This window comes from Dama dama, chromosome 30 (assembly GCF_033118175.1).
Source record: "Dama dama isolate Ldn47 chromosome 30, ASM3311817v1, whole genome shotgun sequence".
NCBI lineage: Eukaryota > Metazoa > Chordata > Mammalia > Artiodactyla > Cervidae > Dama > Dama dama.
This window is the reverse complement of record NC_083710.1, coordinates 17,837,449-17,865,246: the sequence shown is the minus strand read 5'-3', so window position 1 is coordinate 17,865,246 and position 27,798 is coordinate 17,837,449. Positions and strand designations below refer to the sequence as shown.

General features: G+C 45.0%; 1 protein-coding gene across 2 annotated transcripts in view; it reads left to right on the top strand.

Annotated features, from left to right (window-relative positions):
• Positions 1 to 27,798, top strand: part of ENOX1 (ecto-NOX disulfide-thiol exchanger 1) — a 662,946-nt gene that overhangs the window by 122,719 nt on the left and 512,429 nt on the right. The window contains exon 2 of one of the 2 annotated variants that reach the window (XM_061133275.1): positions 23,345 to 23,422. The gene's annotated coding sequence lies outside the window, so the exon portion shown is untranslated. Of the gene's footprint in view, positions 1 to 23,344; positions 23,423 to 27,798 lie in introns of those variants that run through there. The other variant, XM_061133276.1, reaches the window with a different exon arrangement.

The window sequence follows — 27,798 nt, the reverse complement described above, 5'->3', positions numbered from 1 at the left end:
ATGTATAACTGGGTCACTTTACTGAATAGCAATTAGTAACACAACATTGTAATTCAACTAGACTTCAATTAAAGAAATCCCATGGTGAGTTTTGCCCTGGGTCTTCTGAAAGGCCGTGAGGCATCTTCAGTTCCTGAGGAGGTTGAATCTGCTCCATAACAGGTCTGGGCTCAGCAGGCCAAGGTACTCTCATTCCCCAGGATGCCCGGGGTGACCCAAACTGAGCTTAGCCTGGAGCCAGCAGTCATCCAGAAGTCCAGAAAGATGGAAACGGCAGAAGAATACAAATGTCTATCACTTATTAGGCTTTCTTCCCCACTACCAGCACCTTAAAGAAAAAAAAAAAAAGTCACCATTTGATACTTGTCTTTCAGAATTCCCTTTTGAATTGAGGCCTCCCATAGCTCAGGTCTGAATTGCCAAATACACTGACTCATTTCTCCATTATGTAAGCCATTAACAGGTTACCGCTCCAAAGTGGGAGTACGTGCTCTAGGCTACCAGCGAGGCACCGTGATGACTCTCATCTGAGCCTTTACACTTGTGCTCACCTGCGCTCCCCAGAGAACTACCAGCCCAGCTCCTAGCCATTAGCTGTGAGTCCTGCAGAGAAGCTTCATTAGATCAAAAAGTTCCTCCTCCCTGCTGCCTTCCGGGCAGCTGCCTACCCAGGGAAATGGATGGAAAATGTGCAAGAGGCAGCTTGCAGCTCCTGGAAAGTGAAACTTTTTTGCTGAAAATGGCTAGATCTGGATGGAGGTAAATAGAAAGAGACCCAGTGTGTGAAAGTGTCATCCGAGTGAACTTCAAAGCTGGGGTGGGATCTTTGGCACCAAGTCGTTTTTAAAGCAGACAGCCATAGAGAATGACCCTGGGTATCTTGGAAACGTGAGGAAAAGCAGAATGATTTGTACAATGAGGCCAGAAAGAAAGCAAATGCCGAAGGAACACTTATTTCTGAAAGGTATTAGCTCTAAAGAGAGATTCTAAATTTCTTTGAAAGTCATTGCAAGGCTCAAATATTTATATTGATGCTATTTAGCTACTCATTTGAAAAGACCCTGATGCTGGGAAAGATTGAAGGCATGTGGAGAAGGGGACGACAGAGGATGAGTTGGTTGGATGGCACCGCCGACTCAATGGACGTGAGTTTGTGTAAACTCCGGGAGTTGGTGATGGAAAGGGAGGCCTGGTGTGCTGCAGTCCATGGGGTCGCAAAGAGTCGGACATAACTGAGCGAATGAACTGAACTGAACTGAGACAATGTATGTAGTCTCATATTGTAATTATCCAGAGAAAATATTGCTCCAAAAAGTCCATGAAGAGACATAACTTGTCATGGATCGTGATTGGCAGGCGTGCTGGGCATAAGGGAGCATTGGCTTAATTAAGCTCTTAATCCTTTCTTGTTACCATAGAGGTCATATTTTTCAACGTGGTTAATGCAAGCCTGGGAATTCAATTGTTTCTGAAAATGCTCTGCAGGCGGATGGTCCTCAGAGGCATTCCAGGGCCTCAAAAACAAAGATGTTATTATCCTCTAGTGATTCCTGTCACTGGTATGGATTAGGGGCACCATCATGCAAATAATGTTCCCGTCTTAAAAGGACCTTTCAGTGTCGTTCTTGGCCTTCTCCAGAGGATCTTCCCCACTCAGGGGTCGAACCCACATCTTTTGCATTGCCTGTGGTCTCCTGCATTACAGGCAGATTCTTTACCAACCAACCCACCTGGAAAACCTTTTGACATACTATTAGAAGCTACTAGACTTTAAATGGTCTTCCCTGGTGGCCCAGACGGTAAAGAATCCGCCTGCCATGTGGGAGATCTGGGTTCAATCCCTGGGTCAGGAAGATCCCCAGGAGGAGGGCATGGCAACCCAGTGTTGCCATGGAGTGTTCTTGCCTGGAGAATCCCATGGGCAGAGGAGCCTGGCCGGCTGCAGTCCATGGGGTCACAAAGAGTCGGACACGACAGCGACTAAGTAGAGCAGAGCACACAGACTTTAAATGAATGTGTTAGGTGACATCCTGGGACCTCAGACTTTTGCTTATCTGCTTCCTTAATTTTAGATCTGCTCCTTTCTTCCTTTGACAGTTTAACTCTGATGTCCTATTAAGTATAACTCGGTAAAGTCCTCCCTGACCACTTGGGTAAAGTCTTCCCTGGCCACTTGGGTCCCTCAATCACTGTCTCTACCACATAGTCAAGAATCTGATGTTTGTTATATTCCATTCTTTCCACTCAGTAAAATATCCTTGTTCAAAGAACTTAAGGGGCAATAAGACAATTACATACATGGCTAAAATACAAAATAGAAAAGGACTTGGCAGTTCAAGTGAGGAAGATGTTATTTCCAGTTAGGACATTAGAACAACCTCATGGAATAGGTTATATTTAAGGTAGAACTTGAGAAAGATGAGGTGATGACTCGTGAGTTGCTTCTTGCATAGACACTGGCATCTTCATCTTTGGATGTTCACGTTCAGTCACGTGGGCTTCCCGGTAACTCAGTGGTAAGGAATCCGTCTATAATGCAGGAGACACAGGGGAGGCGAGTTCTATCCCTGAGTCGGGAAGATTCCTTGGAGGAGGAAATGGCAACTGGCTCCAGTATTCTTGCCTGGAAAATTCCATGGACAGAGGGCCCTGGTGGGCTACATTCCATGGAGTTGCACAGAGTTGGACACGACTGAGCATACACATACACACACACACACACCTATTCAACCACATGATAGGACAAAAGCATGTCCTTGCCCAGGAGCCCTACAATATTTTTCTTGAGGGTATGTTACCTTTTTACCTCTTCGTTCACGTCTTGGACCCAGTTACATTGATGCCATACTAAAGACAGGGTGACGGAGTGAATGAGGGTGTGATGGAGTCTGGTTGCTTTTTACAAAATCATCTTTGGAGATGGATCTGTGGCCACTTCATCCTGGAGTGAAGAGAAACCATCTCAGAAACCCAACTGAAGTTGGTTATGTATAAGCTTTACTGGCTTTTCGCCTGATTCTGTTGTCTTTGACACATCTGCTGTACCTCTAATGAGGAAATACAACTAGCTATTGAATTAGTATAGTGAGCTCTGCAGGAGGCACAGGCCACCAGGTCCCCAGGTCCCACCAGCAGCTGAAACCCAGACCTGCTTCTGCACCTGGGGAGACCCTCACTGGCCTTCATGAAGCTGCTTTTCTTCTCCCGTCTCACCTCCTGCTGTCGTTTGTCAGAGGACAGCTGAGGAACTTGAATTGGGGGTGCGAGATCTAAAAGTCCTCTTGCCTGATAGCACTGTCCCATTTTGCCTTTGTTAGACAGTTGCAGGAAGCTCAGAGCATTACCCAGGCAGCTCTTGGTGGAGAACTTTTCTGCAATTATCTGCCACTGACCTTGGCCTAATTGGTCATGTTTTGGCTGATATTCCAAAGACAAAGGATGAGGTACCTATTAGGTTTGTTGCGCCACCTTCTTCTAGCTCTGAAGCGGTTTGTTTTCCTCACCAGTGATTCTGTTCTGTTACATGAAAAACTCGAGGTTTATTTTATAAACGTGACAACTAGTCATTATCTGAATATTATTCCACAGGCCCTAAGCAGAATATGTAAAATGTCATTTCAAGTGCCAGGTTGGGTTTTTTGTGTGTTTTTTCTGATTTCTTTTTCTTTCTTTCTTTTTTTTTTTTTTTTACAGAATTTAGAAAATGGCTTAAATCTAATTGGCTCCCTAAGGATCTCAGCTCCTGTTACATGTGAGGTGTTTTTTTTTTTTTTTCCTGAGAGGCATCTGGAGAGAGTGAACTGCCTCTGCTAGTTGGCAGGCAGGGTAGGGGGATGCAGCAGCTTTTTTTTTTCTTTTTCCATAGAAACTTTCAGATTTTGGCTCAGCTCTTCCTGAGTTTCAGTGTTTGATTTTTGCAGTTGTTTTGGCAATGCCGCATTCTTCTGCTTCTCCTGTAATTGAATTTCATATGAATGAGAACAGCAGCCACGACTGCCACCAGCCTATCTCAACTGTGCAAGAAAAAGAAAGAGAATAAGAAAAACAAAATACATCGTTGTCATAGAGTGTAATCCATGTAAATAACACTTAGCCGAGCGCAGTTCTAATAAACAGGCTCTATGTGGCTCTGGTCTACTGAAAGTAAACACCTATTTAGGCAACAGAGCTGAGTTATTTTTAGTGGCCCAGATTCACATGTTCCTCTAGTCTAAGCAATGTGAGAAGAGAGCCCAAATTTTAATCACAGGGAGAGCACATCCACAGGGCTTCCTAGGTGGCTCAGTGGTAAAGAATTTGCCTGCCAATGTAGGAGACACAGGAGATGGGGGTTCAACCCCTGGGTGGAGAAGATCCCCTGGAGGAGGAAATGGCAACCCACTCCAGTATTCTTGCCTGGAAAATTCCATGGACAGAGTCCATGGGGTCTCAAAGCATCGAACAGGACTGGGCAACTGAGTACACACACAACTACCCTGAGAGCAGGGAAGGGAAAGGGGGAGGGTGTCAGCAAATGAGTGGCTTTTTCTCGCTTTAAAATGTTTGTTTTAGCCAGATACCTACCCGTAAGGATCTGAGCTGAAATCACAATGGAAAAACATACTTACAGTGTTTATTATTATAGGATTTTTTTTAAAGTCATTGCTGAATTTGTTACCATATTATTTCTGTTTAATTTTGGGTTATTTGGCCATGAGGCTTGTGGGATCTGAGCTCCCCAAATGGGGATCAAACCCATACCCTCTGCACTGGAAGGTGCAGTCTGAACCACTGGACCACCAGAGAATTCCTTGTTTCTAAATATATTGTTAAAACCTATCAAAAACTCTGTTTTCAGAGCCTCCCTCTTTAACTGCAGAATTGAAAGCTAGGAAGAAGGAAAGTTAAAAGTCTTCAGGAGACTACTGACCTGGTTTTGCCCAACATACCAAGGACTCACAGAGAAGACAGAGTAAAAAGCTTGTGGAGTCCATTGGGGAGGCTGCATTTTGTTGTTGGGTTAGAAATAGGAAGCAATAGCAAGAGATGTTCCTACTTTGGAGAATGAGTAACTTGGAGAGAGCCTTATTCAGAGAGCCTTATCTTATTATATTTGATACCTACTTCTTAAATACAGGCCAGAAGAATGACAGCAAGAATGGGCTTAAATTGTGTTTTGGTTAAGTGCCTCTTTGAGGTGTGGGGTGTGTGTGTGTGTGTGTGTATAGCCCAAGTGTGAGTATCTGTTTAATTGAAATCTGATTGTTGTGTTATTGGTTAGGCAGGACCTATCCAAGCATAGGAAAACTAATTTCAGGCTTAGCAGGCAATGAAGTTAATAAATAAAACATGTTTATTGAATTAAAAACAGTAAGCTTCTTGTTAGTTCATTTAAAAATATTTCTCAAGATTTTCTTCCCAAGATAAAAACTTACATACCTGACTGTATAAAGGCCAGTACAGACTCCATTTGGGTAAATGGCTTCCCTCATAGCTCAGTTGGTAAAGAATCTGCCTGCGCTACAGGAGACCCCAGTTCAATTCCTGGGTCAGGAAGATCCGCTGGAGAAGGGTTAGGCTACCCACTCCAGGATTCTTGGGCTTCCCTTGTGGCTTAGCTGGTGAAGCATCCACCTGCAATGCAGGAGATCAGGGTTCTATCCCTGGGTTGGGAGGATCCCATTGAGACGGGAAAGGGTACCCAGGCCAGTATTCTGGCCTGGAGAATTCCATGGACTATATAGTCCATGGGATCGCAGAGTCGGACACTGAGTGACTTTCACTGTCACCCATTTTATTGTCATAAAGGAGACAGCACAGATACGGGGCACTGGAAGTCCAGCGTGCATGTTGTCTGTGCCACTGTGGAGCTGTCCAGCCCCAGGTAAATGATTTGGTTTTTTGGACTCATTGGCCCTCAGTGTTTGGTCTCATGGACCCTCAGTGTTGGGTCTTGTGGGCCCTCAGTGTTGGTTCATGTGGGCCCTCAGTGTTCGGTCATGTGGGCCCTCAGTGTTCGGTCATGTGGGCCCTCAGTGTTCCGTCATGTGGGCCCTCGGTGTTCCGTCATGTGGGCCCTCGGTGTTGGGTCATGTGGGCCCTTGGTGTTCGGTCTCGTGGGCCCTCGGTGTTCGGTCTCGTGGGCCCTCGGTGTCCGGTCATGTGGGCCCTCGGTGTCGGGTCTTGTGGGCCCTCGGTGTCGGGTCATGTGGGCCCTCAGTGTTCGGTCTCGTGGGCCCTCAGTGTCCGGTCATGTGGGCCCTCAGTGTTCCGTCATGTGGGCCCTCGGTGTTAGGTGATGTGGGCCCTCGGTGTTGGGTCATGTGGGCCCTCGGTGTCCGGTCATGTGGGCCCTCAGTGTTCGGTCTCGTGGGCCCTCAGTTTTTGGTCATGTTGGCCTTCAGTTTTCCATCTCGCTGGCTCTCAGTTTTCAGTCTCGTCGGCCTTCAAATTTTTCCCATCTGTGAAACAGGGAGCTGGATTGGGTGACCTCTAAGACTCTTTATTGGCTTCCCTGGTGGCTCAGTGGTAAAGAATCCACCTGCCAATGCAGGAGACCTGGGTTTGATACTTGGGTTGGAAAGATCCCCTGGAGAAGGGAATGGCTACCCACTCCAGTATTCTTGCCTGGAGAATCCCATGGACAAAGGAGCTTGGCCGTCTGCAGTCCATGGGGCCACAAAGAGTCAGACACGACTGAATGACTAAGCAGCAACAATGAGGCTCTTTCTGCATCTCATATTCTGTAAAACGGATGTGTGAATATTGGAAAGAAAAACACAGAGTTTTAAGGAGAAGTGTGGTAGCCTAGTGCTTGAGGAAGGATTTTCTGGGCAGAGAAGCAAACAAACCAGGGCAGAGCTACCCCAAGGGTTCTCTCCAGCGTAGGTCACCTCCTGTCTACCTGCTGGTTCAGGTAACTCGGAAATGCTCCTCCTGCCTGCTCTCCCTCCTTTTCCTCTCCTTTTCTCTCTGTCCCGTAATTCTTTACATTTTTCTCTACACTCCTACCCACCACCATCTTTACAGCACTCTGAGGATAGATGTTGTTAAGATTCACCAGGAAGACAGAAGAAGAATCAAACTTGTTGGGAAAGTATTAGGTTGGCCAAAAAGTTTGTTCCAGTTATTCCTATCTTATGGAAAAATCCAAACAATTTTTTTGGCCAACCAGTAGTTTTCCAATCAGTCCATCCTAAAGGAAATCAGTCCTGAATATTCACTGAAAGGACTGATGTTGAAGCAGAAGCTCCCAATACTTTGGCCACCTGATGCAAAAAGTTGACTCATTTGAAAAGACCCTGATGCTGGGAAAGATTGAAGGTGGGAGGAGAAGGGGACAACAGAGGATGAGATGGTTGGATGGCATCACTGACTTGATGGACATGAGCTTGGGTAAACTCCGGGAGTTGGTGATGGACAGGGAGGCCTGGTGTCCATGGGGTCACAAAGAGTTGGATACAACTGAGCGACTGAACTGAATGGAATAGTTTTCTAGGTTGCCTGGTTTTTTTATTCCTTTTATTTCCTAGAATCTGTTATAACTTTACTTTTTCTAAATAGGACAATGAAAAATTTAAAATCATGGGGTATGTGTTCGTATAGATGATGATCACGATGCAGGTACTAACACTGAGTGCTATATGTCAGGAACCAGCTCTTAATGCCATCGGAGAAGTTACTTAGCTAATCCCCATAGCAGCACTAACTAGGTCCACTAGTGGTGTCATTAGCACCACTGTGCTGATGAAGATGCTGGATCAGAAAGGTTAAGTAACTTGCCCAAGGTCTCTGGCTGATTATGGCTAAGCCAGTTTGCGTCCTCAGGCAGTTGTTTTCCAGTGTCGCTGCTTTTATCCTCTTGGCCTTGCTGTGTCTCCTCTGAGGCAGAGATGATGTTTTATTCATTTTCCGCATCCCCTTGAGAGTTTGGTACAGTACTTGAGGAAGGTATACATCGAATTTGTGCAGGATGGAATTAAAGGGGCCCCATCCTACCTAGAGACAGCTATGAGAGGCATCCACTGTCTCCAGGGGAGAAACTGTGCCCACAAGTGGTCTCCCACCTGTGCAGAGAATTGGGGTGACAGACCTTTGACCTGGTGTTTGAAAGTGTCTACTTCCAGTCTGTATAAATGTCTACTTCCTGTCGGTATAAACCCTTTTAATTTAGAAGTTTCCACTTTAAGAAAGACTGTTTTCAAGGAGTTGAATTATACTTCTGTACAAACAGTGTAACTGCAGTTATCATTTAAACAAACGTAGCTGAGAAGTTAATATATGAACCGAGAAATAGCTGGGCACATAGGGTCAGTGAAAGCACTAGATTTAGCTGTTAGAAAAAAAAAATTTCCTTTAAAGTTTTATTGGCCTGAATGCAGTTGACTCCTTTGGAGACAGACTAGTTTTTCACTTATGAGCACTTGGCACAGGGTAAAAAATGGATCAATGTGTTTACATCCCAAGGTCAGTCTTTCTACTATTATGTATGATGTTCAGGATGAGAGAAAGAAATAAGAGAGCTCATTCTTTCTGTATTTGTTGCCATGATACAAGGATAATATCTCCTTGTGAGGACGTCTGGATTAGAGGATGAAGCATGCATTGTTTATTCATTATGTCTCTAAGATCTCAGTTACCTGGTGATCGGTTTCCCAACAGCTCTATAATCTGAAACGTAACAGGTGCACGGGAGTATAGGATCATGGAAGATGAATGTTGAAAGTGATCTTAGAGATCCCTTAACCCAACTGCCTAGTTTTGCAGATGAGAAAGTACAGCCTCAAACAAGTAAGGGGCCTAGTCGTGAATTAGAATAAAGTCTTCAAATAGAAAATGGTGATGATAAAGGTTGCATACTATTTACTCTGTTAATTCACTTTATAGGTGTTTGTTGAGTGCCTTCTCTGTGAAAGGCATTAGGGATAGGGCAGTACTCCTTGGTCTAGGAAAGCTATGGGCCCTCCTTCAAGTTCTCAGCAAACATAAGTGTCATGAAGCAGAAACAGATGAGAAATCTCTGAGAATGAGGTCTGCTAAACTCTTTGAAGATGACAAGGACTTTTTCATAATTCCCCAGTGTCTCATGCCTTCCAGGGGATGAAGCCCCTGACCACAGGAAGAAATGAAAACCATGGTCACAAGGTCAAAATCTGGGAACATTTAGTGTCAGCAAGCTCCCCAGGTGGCTCAGATGGTAAGGAATCTGCCTGCCATGTGGGAGACCCATGTTTGATCCCTGGATTGGGAAGATCCCCTGGAGAAGGAAATGGCTGCCCACTCCGGTATTCTTGCCTGGAGAATTGCATGGACATTATAGTCCATGGAGTCACAAAGAGTTGGACACAACTGAGCAACTAACACTTTCAGTTTTAGTGTGAGCAAATCAACCAATGTAAAAAGACTACAAGGAATTAAAAATTCCCATTCCAGTGCTAAAACTTACATTCATGTTGACAACCCCAAGTCAAGAAAAAGTGAAAGTTCCTTCAACCTGTCCTTTTAGCCAAGTGGTTAAGTGTACAGTACATTTTAGAAAGCTTTCAAATATAAAGAGTGTTGATGAGCTTCACTTCTCTGAGACATTTACTCATTTAGCCTGCAAAATATCTAGTCATCAAAATCTGTTGAACACCTGTTATGCACAACAACTTGTCTCTAGACCATGAATAGATGAGTCTGATATTAGTGGAGGGGAGATGGACCATCACTGTAAATAAATTTGTTGTTTAGCCATCAACTTTACTGCACGGTTTGTGTACTGAAGCACCATGATTAAGGTTGGTATGAAAGGGGATTGGGTGTCCCAGATGGCGCTGATGGTAAAGAATCTGCCTGCCAATGCTGGAGACAGGAGAGATGTTGGTTCGCTCTCTGGGTCAGGACGATGAACGAGGGCCACACTAAATGTGGGAGACAGAGGGCGAAATAAATAAGCTACGGCAACTTCTGCAACCCAGGCGGCGTGTCAAGTCTGTGACTTCATTTGATCTGTGTGGTACTCAGTCGTCTCCGTTTTGCTGGTGAGGAAACTCAGAATCAAGGACTGAATTAATTTGCCCACAATGACAGTTGGCAAACAGAATTTGAATCTGTATCTATGTGACTTGGCCCTTTGTCCTTGAAGCTAGCGGCATTTCCCTCTTCAGTTAGTATGGAGAGTCGCCTGGTGGACACACGCATTCCTTTATTTATGTATCCATCCATCCATTCAACAAATAATTGGAGATGAGCTTTAAAATGCCAAACTCTTTAAGGAGATGCAGATATGAATTGATAGATATTTGAACTACAGGATAATGTAATAAATAGTAAAATTACTTGACAAAACCATATGACTGTGATGGTTTTGATTTTAGCCTTTAGATTCAGTGGGGGCTTCCCAGGTAGTTCAGTGATAAAGAATCTGTCTGCTAATGCAGGAGACTAGGGTTTGATCCCTGATTTGGGAAGATACCCTGGAGGTGGAAATGGCAACCCACTCCAGTATTCTTGTCTGGGAAATATCATGGACAGAGGAGCCTGGTGGTCTACAATCCATGGGGTTTCGAAGCATTGAACACGGTTGAGCAACTGAGCATGCACACACCATCATAGACCCAGTATTGTTACTTTCAGATCATATTTCTTATGTTTGGGGGGATTTTTTTAAATTAAAAATATTGCTTAGCCACAAAACAATTAAATCATTTGTAGTTAGCAAATTAATTTTTTAATTGCATAGTGATATGAAATTGGTTCTCTAAGACCTCATGACTAAGCAAATGCAAACTTTCTTTTTTTCCTCCTTTAGACTGGTAGCTTCCCCATTTGGCACGCTATATGGTATTGGGTGCATATTTGTCATAGCATCGCCTAGATTCCAAGTAAGTGGGGTATCATTGATGATGGTTGTTGCCTCAGAAATTCTGAAGTAGTGAAGCCTGTGTTTAGTCACTCAGTCATGTCCGACTCTTTGCGACCCCATGGACTGTAGCCTGCCAGGCCCCTCTGTCCATGGGGATTCTCCAGGCAAGAATGCTGGAGTGGGTTGCCATTCCCTTCTCCAGAGATCTTCCTGACCCAGGGCTCGAACCTGCATCTCCCATGTGTCCTGCATTGCAGGCACCTTCTTTGCCCGTGAGTCATCGGGAAAGCCCGGCAAAGCCTGGATGAGTAAAATTTACAGCACACAGATGTAAAGAACAAGAAATATACTAACAGCGTCTTCTAGAAAGCATAGGATCTCAAGTCACAAGACCTGGGTTTGAGTGAAGGCTCTTTCACTTGGGGTGGAAATGGGCACAATTTTAAATCTCTTGGAACCTGGATTTTTGGTTTAATGGTGCTCGTGTCACATGGCGCTTCTCAGGTGGCACAGTGGTGAAGAATCCACCTGCCAATGCAATGGACACAGGAGACGGGGGTTTGAGCCCTGGGTCGGGACAATCCCCTGGATAGGGAAGATCCCCTGGATTAGCGCATGGCAACCCACTTCAATATTCTTGCCTGGAAAATCCCGTGGGCAGAGGAGCCTGACTGGCCACAGTCCATGGGGCTGCAAAGAGTTGGACATGACTGAGCATGCAAACATGCATGTCACATAGTGCAATGAGAATTAAATGACATAATAGATGTGAGAATTGATTGGCAGAAAAACTGTAGTGTCTAATTGTGTAGAGATAGGATCATCACTCTGATAATTGGCAGGCTGGGTCTCAGGTGTCTTATGAGGATAAAAGAGCATTTGACATCAGGCTCAAGCTGTGACGGAAAGACAAGAAATAGAGCTGTTGAGAGAGGTTGTTTTGACTCTTAGGAAGAAGAGTGTGAGCATTTGCCTTATTACCTGCTGTGTTCCTCGCTGTCTCCTGTGTCAGGGACCCCTGGCATCCTGTAGCCTTCTGCTTCTAGCCTCCAAACTTGCCTCTAAGGCATCCCACAGTGGTGTTGAAACCCCACTGCCTTGAATGCCGCCCCTGGTGTCTCACCCACTTGTTTTCAGTCTTCCTAATTATGTCCCTGTCTGCTTCCCAGGCCTCCCTCCATCAGCCCATCTTGATCACTAACTTGGGCTTTTCCTAGGAGCAGACCCTCTGAATAGAGTCCTCTATGAATTATCCCCAGTTTGCCTTCACTCTTGCCATCTGTCTTTTCTGAAGTTTTTTTTTGCAAATCTCAATCACCACAGCGTAAAAAAAAAAAAAAGCAAGAAAACATCACTGATATGAGAAGGTGGAGTTAAGAAAATGACATGTCCAGGCATTCCCTGGTGGCTCAGATGGCAAAGAATCTGCCTGCAATGTTGGAGACTCGGGTTCAACCCCTGGGTCGGGACAATCCTGTGGAGAAGGGAATGGCTACCCACTCCAGTATTCTTGCCTGGAGAATCCCATGGACAGAGGAGCCTGGCGGGCTGCAGTCCACGGGGTCACAAAGAGTCGGACACGACTGAGCGACTAACACTTTCACTTCCAGGCAGGACAAAGGGTTCCATGGGGCAGAGTGGGGTTCACAGGGCGATGTGACCCGGTGGAGGAACTTGATGGGAATGCAGCCATGCTGGGAACCAGCGGGGAGTTTCAGACAGGGAGCTGCCTGAGCATCTGACAACAGAGCAAGTGTCTACCCTCCTTTGGTGTATGTGGAGAGTCTGTCGGTCCTACGTGCCTTTGTGAAAGCTGTGGAAAGAAAAGTGGTATTGACGGGGGAGGGAGTCCGATCGTGCCATGTGGTTTTAACCCTGACAGATGATTTTCTAACTCTCCAGCTTGGAGGACAGGATGCCGCTAACCAAGCATCTCAAACTGCTTTCTCCCAAACCTCCTTCTCTGCATGTCCTCAGTCCTGCTAGGGTGGGCCCATTCACAGGGGTCCTGTTGTCTGTTAGCGGGGCTCTGCCTACCATGCAGGGGTCCTTCGGAAACACATTATTAGATGGAAGCAGCGGAGAGGAAGTCTGCAAATCAACAAGACACAAACGAGCCACATTCTGTAAGAGCAGGGAGTGTGTGACTCACAGCAAGAAACACAGAGGCAGACGGCCCCTCACTGTTTCCCTTTCGGACTTCAAAACGGCGAGGTGGGAGACCTCACAGCCTCAAGGGAGAGCCTTGTGGATGATGAAGGAGAGCCTGGAAGATGGAAAAAGGAGAGACATTTTTATTTTGGCTGCACCCCACGTGGCATCTTAGTTCTCCAACCAAGTATTGGACCTGTACCCTCTGCAGTGGAAGCACAGTCTTTTTTTGTTGTTGTTAATGTGAACCAATTTTAAAGTCTTTATTTGAATATGTTGGGCTTTCCTGGTGGCTCAGTGGTAAAGAATCCGCCTGCAATGCAGGAGACACAGGAGACGTGGGTTCGATCCCTGGGTCAGGATGATCCCCTGGAGGAGGGCATGGCAACCCACTACAGTATTCTTGCCTAGGAAAACTCAGGGACAGAGGAGCCTGGCGGGCTGTGGTCCATGGGGTCCCAAAGAGTCAGACAGGACTGAAGTGACTGAGTAAGCGTTGAATTTGCTACAGTATTGCTTCTGTCTTATGTTTTAGTTTTCTGGCACCAGGCAGGTGGGGGTCTCAGCTCCCCAACCAGGGATCGAACTTTCACACTCTGCATTGGAAGGCGAAGTCTCGTCCGCCAGACCACCAGGGAAGTGGCCAAGCAGAGACTGTTTTGAAGTCCTGTGAGGTGGTATGCAGATGAGAGAGTGTGCCCAGCCCTCCCGGGCCTGCCCCCCGTCTTCTTCAGATATGATCAGAATGATTTTAGGGGTGATTACATCTAGTTGAATTTTCCTCCTTTAAATGATATTGCAGAAAACCCGACCTGCCAACGTTTCGCTTTTCCCTCTTCCTCAAATGTGTTCAGTGCTTCTGGTGTTCTTGGGGAAACCCAAGGCACAGGGGGAGGAAATCCTGGAGAGGTGGTGTCAGGCCAGCTTCTTCTGTTTCTGAGGATGCTCCGTGTGTGGCACCCCGAGGAGGTTTCTGCAGGGCTCGTTCATAATTAAAACGTCTGTTGAAAAATCGGCGCCACGTTGCACTTGAATATTTGATTTGCTCTCTGTGAGGTTGCCTTGCATGGTATTGATTTTCTGTACTTTGTCAGCCACGCTGTAGCTATGGTTTCAATCGTGTCCAGGCAGGATGAGCTAAAGGAAAGGAGACCAGGACACCCCCCCGCCCCACCCACTTCCTTCACCCCGGGCGTGCGTTCCCGGGCGCCCTGTACGTTCCAGATGATTTACAGAGAGTGTGACAGGTGGTATGAATTCCTTCAAGGAGACCTGATTCCTAGTGTCAGCTCTGCTGATCCCTGGCTGTGTGACCGCCACCAAGACGCGTCACCTCATTTGTCCTCAGCTCCCTCGCATGCTAATGGAAAAAATGACAGCAATAATACAGCTCCTACACTTTATCTCTTGATTATTGAAATGAGTTCAGATTTGCTTTGAATTGCAAAGCCCGTCTCTTAAACATGATGCATCTTTGCATATATCCAGATCTGTGAGTGCAGGTATCACATACACACACACATCTGCCCTTCACATTAAGGCAGAGGTCAAGCAAGTTGACCTTGAGTTCCCTCGGGGAACCTGAAGCCCCAGTACTTCCTCTGGGCTCACATGCGCCTTGTGTGGTCTTCATAGGTGGTTTCCCAAGGGTCTTCCCCATCTCTGTGAATGGTCTCTCCTCCAATTCAGAAATCATCTTTGGTTTCTCTTTCTCCCTCACCTCCCATTTCCAATCTATCCATCACGGATCCTGTCAGCTCTTCTTTCAAAGCATATTGCAGATCCACCCCCTGCTTCCTCTGTGGCCCTCGACCACTCTCATCGGCCTCTGTGGATTCCTCGCTGTCACCCATCCATCTTCCACACGGGAGCCAGAGTGACTCTTCAGAAATAGAAAGCACGTGATGACAAGCCTGGCTTCAGACTAGCCAGTGGCTCCTGGGCTTCTAGAATGAAATTCACACTTCTCACCATGACCTCCTTGGCTTCCTTGGCAGCCTTCTCCTTTCTGCCCGATTTACAGTGCTCTAGCGAACCTTCACCCATTTTCATTCTTCAACACCCCACACTTCCTTATTGTAATGATTTTAAAATTTATATTTATTTTAATATTTTAAAATTTTTATTTATTTATTTGTCTACTCCTGGTCTTAGTTGTGGCACCCGGGATCTAGTTCCCTGACTAGCGATCAAACCCAGGCCCCCAGAATTGGGAGCACAGAGTCTTAGCCACTGGACCACCAGGAAGATCCCAAAGGATTTTTTAAAACATAGGTTTTGTCTTTTTAGAGCAATCTTAGGTTTATAGCAAAATTGAGGAAAAAGTACAGAGCATTCTCATATATCTCCTGCCCACATATATGGTCTTTCCCACTATGGACACCCGCTACCCGAGTGATACATTTATTACAACTGATGAACCTACACTGACATGGCACCATCACCCAAGGTCCATAGTTAACCTTCAGGTTCACTCTTGGTGTCACACATTCTATGGATTTTGAAAAATGGATGATGACATGTGTCTACCATTATATACCTGGTTGGCCAAAAACTTCATTGGGTTTTTCCACTACATCTGATGGAAAAACCCAAATGAACTTACTGGCCAGTGCAATAGTATCATACAGAAGTTTCACCGCCCTAATAATCCTGTGTGCCTCCTGTTTATCTCACCCTCTTCGCCTCCCCAGCAACCACTGATCTTATTGTCTCCATTCTAGTTTTGCCTTTTCTCGAATGTCATATAGTTGGAGTCATACAGTGGGTAGCCTTTTCAGATTAGCTTCTTTCACTTACTGATATGCCTTTAAGATTCCTCCCCGTCTTTCTATGACCTTATGTTTCTTGCTATAGCTTTTCACTCTGCTTGCCTTTTCCTGTCCACCCTACTTAACTGGCCTCTTGTATCACATCACCCTCTGTATGTTCTTCCTAGCACTTGTTACCCTCTGACATTTTCTTTTATTGTTTACTGCCTGTCTCTCCCACAGGATCTCAAGCTTTGTGGGAGTGGAGGTCTCGTCTGCCTTACTTCCGGCTGCAGCTGAGTATCTAGGACAGACTAGTGCTCAGAAGGTGCTCAGTAAATGTTGGAAGAATTGAACGCATCAGTGAGCCGAATATATGAACCCCCGTTAGCTTCACTCTTCTCCCATAGTTGGTCTTTGAGGTGACAAACTCTTTCATTCACATGGCTCCAGGTTTTGTTTGGAGGAAGAGGCAGACATTCGTGTTAAGTCACTGAGTCTGAGTTATTTCTCGTTCACCTCTTGCACCTGAAGCTCTCTTGGTTGTCTGCCGAATTTAATGGGCCTCCAGGCAAGCGGCAGTTGGGAGCCTTAGTGGGAATCAGTCACATCGCAAAGGAGCACAGAGGCGGCAGAAAAATGATTAAGGGAAAATAGCAGAAAAGTATGACTGAACATTTATTGAGTCTCACATTGTACTCCAAGCTGTGTATAACATAAAAAGCGAATTAGGGGACAAGTCAGATATAAAATGAGTGAGCACACACAAGCGCACAAATACTGCAGAGGAGAAGGTATTTCTCCAGATGCCTTCTCTCATTTGCCAAACTGTAGCCTTATCAGAATATATGGGTTCTTTCAGGAGAGTCATTGTGCAGCCAGTGTTTGTGGCCCAGGCTTGCCTCGGGGCGGGGGGGGAGGTGGAACAGAGAACCTGCAATTTCATTACGGCTTCTTAAAGAAACTTTCTCCAAGGCTAACAGACTTTCTAGGGAGGCCAAACCAAGTGCAGCTGAGTTTAATGTTCTCATTAAAATGTTAAAGAGGCTTTATTCATGAATGACTGAAGCTGTAATTGCTTTATCCTCCTAAACTATGGAAATATGTGGTCATCTCTTACAGTGGTGTTCACCCAGGCCCCTCCCTCAGGAAGGTCTGTTTAATGGAGGGCTTGGCAGGATCTAGAGACTCAGTTCAGTTTAGCTCAGTCATGTCTGACTCTTTGTGACCCCATGGACTGCAGCACACCAGGCCTCCTTGTCCATCACCAACTCCTGGAGCTTGCTCAAACTCATGTCTATAGAGTCGGTGATGCCATCCAACCATCTCATCCTCTGTAGTCCCCTTCTCCTCCTGCCTTCAGTCTTTCCCAGCATCAGGGTCTTTTTTGTGAGTCAGTTCTTCACATCAGGTGGCCAAATTATTGGAGTTTCAGCTTCAGCATCAATCCTTCCAATGAATATTCAGGACTGCTTTCCTTTAGGATGGACTGGTTGGATCTCCTTGCTCTTCAAGAGATCTCGGGACTGGGAGGGGGTTATCTGAATTATATCTTTCAGAGATGTAGTAGAAGTGATGGAAGGGTTCCCCCTTCCTTGATCTGTCTTCATGCTGTAGTTCTTGTTGCATATGCACTATTTTGTCTACTTGATCTAGAGTTCTAACTTGGAAATCATATGAGAGATGAACACTCAAATACACACAGGCCCACAAATGTGGAAGGAAATGGGTTTTTATCCTCCCACAAGCAGTAGCTTATTGAGGTGAGATTAGAAGAAATCCACACATGTTGAGATGCTGGTCAACTGAACAGGGAGTTGATCTGGAAAAGAAATCCTGTGACTCAGAGCAGGAGACTGCACTGAGAATTGGCTGTGGGCGATCACAGACTCATACCCCCTCCCTTTGCCATCCTTAAGGGCCCAGTGCAAAAACACATCAGCAAACCTTTAGGGGGAAGCTTCCCAAGTGGCACTAGTGGTAAAGAACACGTCTGCCAATGCAGAAGACATAAAAGACCTGGGTTTGATCCCTGGGTCGGAAAGATCCCCTGGAGGAGGGCATGGCAACCCATTCCAGTATCCTTGCCTGGAGAGTCCCCATGGACAGAGGAGCCTGGAGACCTACAGTCCATGAGGTCGCAAAGAGCTGGACATGACTGAAGCGACTTAGGATACACGCATTTCCAGACCTTTAGGGAGTGGATGCAGGTGGAAAATACAACTATTATTTTCTCCTTCAAAATATTTATAGTAATGTATAGTTAACACTGAAATTGTAGAGCTATGGGCTTTATATAGGTAGGAAGCTATATTGCTTGAAACCTCAAAATGAAATTCAGGAGGAGAAAGCGTTAAATCATGCTATTTTTTCCTCAATTCTTTACTATTAAAAAGTACTCTTTGTTGAATGGTAACAAATCTAGGTCTCATGATATTGAGATATAGTGATATATGACATATCTAGGGATTATTTTAAGATATTTTCTTCTTTTTCCATTGACGGGTCATTGAGGTACTTTACTCTGGGTCAGATGTTAAATGACAATACATTCATTCTAGCTAGAGTTGTCAAATTTTCTTCCTTACGAGGTCACATCCTTCTTTTCAGACTGCAGGGCGTTTGTTAAAACAGTTTCAGGTCACAGGGGCAGTGGAGTTGAAAGTTACCATCGGAGGCTCTTTCTACAGGATGATCAGATGGGCTTCTGGAGGAGCGACCATCTCAGCTCAATCACTTAAATGGTGTTAATGCTGCTAATGGTTGCTATGACCAACCCAGACAGCATATTAAAAAGCAGAAACATTACTTTGCCAACAAAGGTCTGTCTAGTCAAACCTATGGTTTTTCCAGTAGTCATGTATAGATATGAGAGTTGGCCCATAAAGAAAGCTGAGCACCGAAGAATTGATGCTTTTGAACTGTGATGTTGGAGAAGACTCTTGAGAGTCCCTTGGACTGCAAGGAGATCCAACCGGTCCACCCTAAAGGAAATTAGTCCTGAATATTCATTGGAAGAACTGATGCTAAAGCTGAAACTCCAATACTTTGGCCACCTGATGTGAAGAACTGACTCCTTGGAAAAGACCCTGATGCTGGGGAAGATTGAAGGCAGGAGGAGAAGGGGATGACAGAGGATGAGATGGTTGAATGGCATCACCAACTCGATGGACATGAGTTTGAGCAAGCTACAGGAGTTGGTGACTGACAGGGAAGCCTGGCGTGCTGCAGTCCATGGGGTCGCAAAGAGTCAGACATGACTGAGTGACTGAACTGAACTGAACGCTGCTAATGTTCAGAAGAAGCACTTGTGATTTTTGAAGATGAAGAAAGCGCATGCTGACTTTGGGGAAAGTGTGGCTTATTTGTAATGAAGTATATTAAGAGAGGCAGAGCCAGATATAACGACGACACTGCTGCTGAGGCCGGCTCTTGTCTAACTCTTGTTGGTTGATATGGAGTGACTTCCTACTTGGGGGACCTGCTGACCTGGCCCCTGAATTCTCATGTGAATCTAGAGAGGTGGGACATTTTGGACTAGTTTAGACCTAGTTCTATCTGTCATGTCTCTCTTCTCCTTTTCTAAGATAGGATTACAACCCTTTCCTGGTCTGCAGAGCGAATCCATTCTGTAACCTTCTTGGCTTGCCTAGGAAATCTTGGTGAGCAATGATCAGGTCCTCACTTCTAGTCTGACTCAGATACTGTTGAAGGACTGTAAAAGTGTGATGAGAGCATCACTGATGATAGGCTATGGGCACAGTATCATGCAGGGATAGATGGAGGGCTTGACTGACTTATACTGGGCTACGTTATTATTATTACTATTATTATTTTTGGAGAACTTTTGTCAGTTCTGTAGAGTTTTTCTATTTGCCTATTTGCTATTAGAATGGCAGTTGTCACATCTGACCACTCAGTATCCCTCCGCAGTCAGTTCCTCTGCCCCTTTGACTTCTTGGAGGTGAGTTACATCCACTACGCTAGGCTGACTTCATGATTAGGGCCAATGGAAGAAGCCTAGAGTAGATTTTCAACGTGCATCCGTGTGCCATAGTGTTTCTCTCCAGCCGCTTAATTCCGTCATGTCTTAGGCTGATGTTGATTGATCAGTTGATTATTCAGTTAATTACCTCATTCCTCAGATATTTGGGCAGCATATACTCTATGCCAGGGGCACATACCGTGTCTACTCACTGAAATAAAAGGGTGAGCCAAGCAGAGTTGTCTGGAGCTTTGCTGAGGGTTCACAGGGGTGAAAATAAGAGTGAAATGCATAAAGGAGACCAAATGGCTTTTCTGTAATTCAGAGAGTATGTGTGAGATTGTCATATCACAGCCCACTCTGTGGAGTACTCCCTAAGTGCATTTCATGCAGGAAGTGGTGGAACCAGACATTTTCTATATTACAGTAATCTTCATATATTTATTAAGCTGTAACTGGTAAGGCTTCCTGACGGGGTGCTGCAGTGTCTTTGTCAGGAAGCACTCTGGGAACTCCGGCCTGTGACGAGGCAGCTTTCAGTCATTCCTGGAGGGTTTGGGGGTCGTGGTGGGTTGAAGGGAGTATCCTTAGGAAAAACCAGTGGTAGAATGAAACCCTTGTACCGGCTGTATTTTACATCTCTGTACCCTTGGAGCACAGCAGCTGAATTGTTCAGCATTGTTCAACATTTTAAAGACTGCTAAGAAAATGCTAGCTTACTGCATTTTTAAAGTGTGGGTTTTTTTTTTCCTTTCTCAACTGTTGACCTGGCAGCAGGTTTGGAGAACGTGCGAACTTCAAGTGTGACAACGTGACGGCAGAGGAGTCCAGCCCTTGTGCTGTCCCTTCCAAACTCGGTGCCTGGGAGGCCTGGGCACACTCATGAAGGGTTCAACGCTAGGAAAAGAGAGAACACGGCGGGGGGGAAGGACAAAAAAATCTGTAGAGATGTGGATGAACCTCGAGCCTGTCATACCGCCTGAAACAAGTCAGAAAGAGGAAGGCAAACGTCACGTATGAATGCATATATGTGGAATCTAGAAAGACGGCCCTGATGGACCTGTTTGCAGGGCAGCAGTGGAGATGCAGACGTAGCGGATGGAGCTTGGACACAGTGGGGGGGAGGTGGGACACACTGGGAGAGGTCCATTGACGTGTACCCGACCATGTGTACAACAGCTATCTAGCGTAAAAGAGCTAGCCAGCTGTAGCTGCTCTGTAGTGCGGGGAGCTCAGCTTGATGCTCTGTGATAACTGAGATGGGGAGGATGGCGAGGTGGGGAGTGAGGTCCCAGAGGGGGGAGATACATGCATACATATAGCAGATTCACGTTGTTGTACAACAGAAAGCAATGCAATATTGTAAAGCAAGTAGACTCCAATTAAAACAAACGAAGAAAGAAGAGGGAAAAGAAGTGTGGGAATGTTAGCAGAGAAAAGGGAAGCGAGGTCAAGGGGGGCAAGGGAGAAAGATGCTCCATCATCCTGGCTTCTCTTCCTTGTCTCCATCTCATAGCAGGAGGCGGTGAGAAAGCAGGCAGATTGGAAAGGGGAAAAAGAGCGTGCGATGAGAGGTGGGAGGGCACTTGGAGGTGGTAAGGGAGAAGGAGAATGAGTCAGAGGAAGCGGAAGCGAGGGGGAGGGAGACAGGATGAGAACTATTTACTTGCAGAGAGAGGAGCCAGGCACAGAGAAAGGTGTGTACATGGTGGTCTCCCCAAGAGCCTTCAATTGCTCCCAGCAGTGCACCCACCAAATAGCCAGGGTCCCTCCCAGCAGACAGTTCCCTGACTTTTGTGTTAACTTCAATGCCATTCTGTTTATGGCCTGCGTGTCGCTGGTTGCCGTTGCATTGACACTCTGTGTGATCAGAGAGCCGACACGGAGACCCGGTTCTGTCTTCCCTGCCGACTCGCAGTGCTGGGCGGACTTCTGAGTCAGGGCTGTTTGCATTTGATGTCTGCTATCCTTCCTTGTGTACAGGTAGGCGAGTTGAAAGGGAAAAACTCTTCCTGAGGGTTGCTGCATTTAGAGCTCACGCATACAAATATTCAAAGCGGTTGGGAAAAACAACTATCTACAGTCCCAAACCAGTATTTTTCTCTAAGTAAGGTAGTTGACTTGTTCATTGCTGGGTTGGGGACTTGCCCTAATCCAGAGCCACACTCACTGTGCCTGAAGGTGGGCAGGAAGCCTTCACAATGTTCCAGGTCTGCTCAGGTACTTTCTAAAGTGAGCACCGTGTCCTCCTCTGCACCCTTGCTTCTGGTACTGACCTTTCCTGATTAGAGCTCCCATTCCTATTGTAATTCCCATCCTTCTGCACATTCTGGACTCTTTGCCCATGTTAGCTATTGTTGTGTTGTTGTTTAGTCATGAAGTCACTTTCGACTCTTTGCAACCCCGTGAACTGTAGCCCATCAGGCTTCTCTGTCCATGGAATTCTCAGACAAGAATACCGGAGTGGGTTGTTGCCACTTCCTTCTCCAGGGGATCTTCCCAACCCAGGGATGGAACCCGCATCTCCTGCATTGGCAGGCAGATTCTTTACCGCTAAGCCACCAGGGAAGCCTGTATTAGTGATTATGGAGCATCTGAATAGATGTTCACTAACTGCTCATGGAATAAATGAATGGCTATGGTGGTCTTATGAATGTAAAGCAATGTATATGTCTTATGAGTATAAAAGCAAATTCTTCTAGAATGAGCTATGCTTTTACGTATCTATACCATTAGCCTATCTGTTCTGAAAAGGAAAAGTTGATTTAGCTAGCAGTAAGGGGCTTCTGGGGAGTTTATTCAACTATAATTAATGGATTATGATTCCATTCACTCCTGGACACCAGAGGATGGTCTTGAAGTTTCAGGCAGCCTGTTTCTTGTGAGTCTCATAATTGAAGGCCATATGCATGAGGCACTTCAGAGCCATGCTTCTCAGACATGAGTATGCGTAGGACTTACATGAGGATCTTGTGAATATGCCGATTCTGTTTCAGGAGTTTGAGCTTTTCATATTCCTTGGGGATGCTGAGGTTGCTGGCCGGTAGACCTGACTTGAGTAACTGTATTTTAAAAAATGGTTCTAGTAAATAAAGTTGGGATTTATTCTATGAAAATACCTAGATGAATTTTTATAGTTTGCAGAATAGCAGACTTCCTAGGGGGGAAACTTATAAGTATCTAGCTCTTATTTCAGCTTGCAAATTTGTGAGAAATCTTTCCCACACCTCAACAGAGAAACCCTATACTGATCAGCCCCCAAAACTGCTTTCAAATGATACTCTAGGTTGTACTCCTCTTAATATACAGCTTTATTTATTTAGGTTTTTTCAGATTTTGGAGGCCCTGGCCCTGGTGTAGCTACTTTAGCAACAGGGATGACTTCTAAAGCAGAAATATTCTTTGGAAGATCAGCAGTTCAAGGGCTGTGCTTATGAGACCTTCACATTTATTGATTGTGATCAAGCAGAGAAGTTTTCCAAGGACAGTCAATTAGAATGGCAGCAAGTAGCAAAGGGCAGTGTTCAGCTGGAATTTTGCAAGCAAAAGCTCGCCTCTGCTTACATATGTTCCAGCAGATCTCTGAGCTCGAAGTTGGAAGCCTTCTCTAACAAGGTGGCCTTTATTTTCCAGGTCGTCTGCAGCCAGTATGATGCCATCTTTATAATCCCTGGAAGAGAACGTGCTCACCATGTTCCGGTAAAGCAGTGGGTGAGTACCACAAGCCATGGGCCTGACCAACGGCAGGTTGTCACTGTTTGAGACAACATGCAGTTTCATTATACAGTTGACATCATTCTCTTATGTGTGTTCTACTCACTGATAACCAGCGTGCAGAGGGCCAGTCATGGTGGTCTCAGTGAGTTAATGCACATTTTGGAAGCATCTCAGAGTCCCTACAACAGAGTACCTTTGCAGACAACCAGGGAGAAAACAGGACTGGTCATCAGAAATCTCTCTCCATCTTCTACAGAGTTAACATAGACTTCTTGTGATTGTTCATCTTTACTACCTTATCAGAAGCCTTTTATCTTTTCAACATTGATGTAAATGGGTGAATACCAAAGACTCTTCTAATTAAAGTCTTTTTTTTTTTTTTTTAATTAAAGTCTTATCTGTGTTCTCTTATCTGAAGTTACCCTTCTATAGAGAGTCTTTGCGTTTTCCTTTTAAATAAATGTATGTCCCACAACTTTGATTTGCCCAAATAGGTCACCAGGATTAATTTTCCATTAACCTTTATTGCTGCTTTCTTTCTAATCATCTTTTTAGAGGATTAAACAGTTCCCATTGGGTCAGTCTCTGTGTAGGATATCAGTTCAGTTCAGTTCAGTCGCTCAGTCATGTCCGACTCTTTGCAACCCCATGAATCACAGCACGCCAGGCCTCCCTGTCCATCACCAGCTCCCAGAGTTCACCCAAACTCATGCCCATTGAGTCGGTGATGCCATCCAGCCATCTCATCCTCTGTCATCCCCGTCTCCTCCTGCCCCCCCAATCCCTCCCAGCATCAGGGTCTTTTCCAATGAGTCAAATCTTCTCATGAGGTGGCCAAAATATTGAAGTTTCAGCTTCAGCATCGGTCCTTCTAATGAACACCCAGGACTGATCTCCTTTAGGATGGACTGGTTGGATCTACTCGAAGTCCAAGGGACTCTCAAGAGTCTTCTCCTATACCACAGTTCAAAAGCATCAATTTTTCGGTGCTCAGCTTTCTTCACAGTCCAACTCTCACATCCATACATGACCACTGGAAAAACCATAGCCTTGACTAGACAGAGCTTTGTTGGCAAAGTAATGTCTCTGCTTTTTAATATGCTATCTAGGTTGGTCATAACTTTCCTTCCAAAGAGTAAGCGTCTTTTAATTTCATGGCTGCAGTCACCATCTGCAGTGATTTTGGAGCCCCCCAAAATGAAGTCTGACACTGTTTCCACTGTCTCCCCATCTATTTTCCATGACGTGATGGGACCGGATGCCATGATCTTAGTTTTCTGAAGCTTTAAGCCAACTTTTTCACTCTCCTCTTTCACTTTCATCAAGAGGCTCTTTAGTTCTTCTTCACTTTCTGCCATAAGGGTGGTGTCATCTGCATATCTGCGGTTATTGATATTTCTCCCGGCAATCTTGACTCCAGCTTGTGCTTCTTCCAGCCCAGCATTTCTCATGATGTACTCTGCATAGAAGTTAAATAAGCAGGGTGACAATATACAGCCTTGACATACTCCTTTTCCTACTTGGAACCAGTCTGTTGTTCCATGTCCAGTTCTAACTGTTGCTTCCTGACCTGCATACAGGTTTCTCAAGAGGCAGGTCAGGTGGTCTGGTATTCCCATCTCTTTCAGAATTTTCCACAGTTGATTGTGATCCACACAGTCAAAGGCTTTGGCTTAGTCAATGAAGCAGAAATAGTTGTTTTTCTGGAACTCTCTTGCTTTTTTGATGATCCAGCGGACCATCTTTATTCTTTGGTGGCCTTTATGGAACTGATGTTGATGGTGGTAATCTCTGGTCCAGTACTGAACTTGGCCCCATTAACTGTCTGTGGATAGATCCCCACAGGAGTTCTGTTGACCATGGCAATTTTGTCATTGGCGTCACTCTTTCATAACTCAATCTGTATTCGTTTTCTCTGGCAGCTGTAACAAAGTAACAAGGGCTGAAGGGCTCAAACAACAGACACTTGTCATCTGGAAGCCAGAAATCTGAAATCAAAGTGTCAGCAGGTTCCCTTCCTTCTGAAAGCTGTAAGGGAGAATGTGGTCCTTGCCTTTCCCAGCTTCTGGTATCCTTAGGAGTCCCTGGGCTTTGAATGGCCATCTTCTATCCTGTGTCTTTGAATTGTCTATCTCCACATTAAAATTTCCCCCCTTCTAAAGACACCTATCATATTGAATTAGAGACTCCTTTAATGACTCCATAATTTAACCATCTGCATAGATTCTATGTCTAAATGAGGCCACATTTAATTAAGACTTTCACATCTTTTGGGGGTACATAAATTCAACACATAACACTACCTAAGGAAAGGCAAATTCATTCCTTTTGGTCTGCTCTGTAGAAACTAGAACCAAGCTTGTTGCTGAATATTGGTTGAATGGGTGAATGGCAGAGACTGTAGTGACCATGGTCCAATTCAGTTGGCAAAAGTAAAGCACAGTGACCAGGAGCGGACAGGCCTTCTACTCCATTGTCCTCAGCAAGCTCTTACTTTCGGGAGAGTCCAAGTTCAACAACATCCTAAATGGGATAAGAGTTGTCCTTTTAAAAGTAAGAGCAAGTAGACAATTTCTAAAAGGTAGCGCTCTGTGTGAGCCCAGCCCGCTTTCTCTATCACATCTCAGGCTGAGTCGCCAATTTACACACTACCTCTATCAGAACATCAAGGTATCTTTCCAGCTAATTCAAGACCATTTAAATCATACTTAGCCGGGCTGTTCTTTCTTTCTAGCTGTATTACTTTGCACTTATTAAATTTAACATTCTGTTCCAGAGCTCTCATCTCTAAATGCACTCCTGAAACAGACCTGCCCCCGCTGTCTCTTCTCTCTTCTCTCTGCTTCCTCGAGACTATTCGCTCTGGTCTTTTGTGTGTTTAGATTTGACAACATTATGAGGATGCTGGTCTCCAGATAGCAGTTAAAGGATCCATTTCTCAGAGATGTTTATTTACAGAACCCTTCTTTCCTGCAAGGGTGGAGCTTTCTGGCTGTATCTACTGTGACTTCCAGGAAAGGAAGTCTTACAGAAAGGCTTACTTTTCTGTCCCCAAAGGAAGCCTCCTGCTGAGCAAAGTCCAAGGCCATGGGAACCTGATCCCAGGAATGAAGCAGGCATCTTTAGGGATCCTGTGAATTGATGTCAGCCCCTGGGCTAGTGCTGGAGACCATGGGGTTCCAGCTTGACTTCCCCAGGACTGCACAGCAGGCAGGCTGGGGTCATTGACTTCCAGGCTTCTCAACCCCACAGAAGCTTTCTTGTCTCTGGCAGTGAGGCCATCCTGTGGCCAAATAATAGTGTTGGCCCAGACAGCACTGGATTTATAAGATGATGACAGGTAGTAGAAAGTGAAAATGAAAATAAGAAGTCATTTTAGCATTTTTATGTTGACACTAGGCCTAAGGAAATTGGTAAATTACATAACATATTTAAAGGGTATGTGATGCTTGCAGGCAGAGTTCCACCAAATGCCACAGTATATGGTTGTATAACTTCATCTTCATGCCTCCACTATTTACCTTTTCCATTTTATCAAAGTGCATACTACCCTCTGTTACAAGCCTTCTGTAACTTACTACGTGAATCTCCTCATTTGGTATGTGAGAATGTCCACAGGCATAAGTTAAAACAATTGATTTTGGTCACACAATGATCATATCAGAGTAATGGTGGGAGAGCTCTTTGATAATGATGTGTCAGCTTCAATGGGCAATTGCATCTTGGTCATTAAACTGTCCTTAAATGGCTTTTGTTGTTTAGTTGTTTAGTGTCCAACTCTTTTGAGACCCCATGGACTGTAGCCCGCTAGGGTCCTCTGTCCATGGGATTTCCCAAGCAAGAGTACTGGAGTGAGTTGCCATTTCCTTCTCCAGGGGATGTTTTTGACCCAAGGATCAATCCTGTGTCTCCTGCATTGAAGGCAGATTCTTTACCACTAAGCTGCCTAAAGTATGCATTGTTATAATTTCTGTGTTATAATAAATCTTATTTTAATAACTAGGTTATTTTGTGTGTACCTAACACTTCTCTACCATTAAAGAGAAGTAAACCAGAAATAAAACCTTAAGTGCCTTGAAAACTAGAAACTAATTTACTCTTGCTAAGTGTTTTCCTCTGTTTCCATCTTACACTCTAATTTCAGTAATCTGAGATTTCTGAAAATTCAAACTGATGATAATACACATATTCATTATGAAACTCTGATCTTTAAACAAAGGGGAAATTATTTTGTTTTTTTAGTTAGTAATTGACAGTAGTTTTTTTAAAGACCTCTGAAATTTTAGTGTATTTATGATACATGCAAAGTCTTTTAATTAAAGAACTTGTGCTTTGAGTCAAGATTCTATCAGACTTTCTCAGAAGATGTT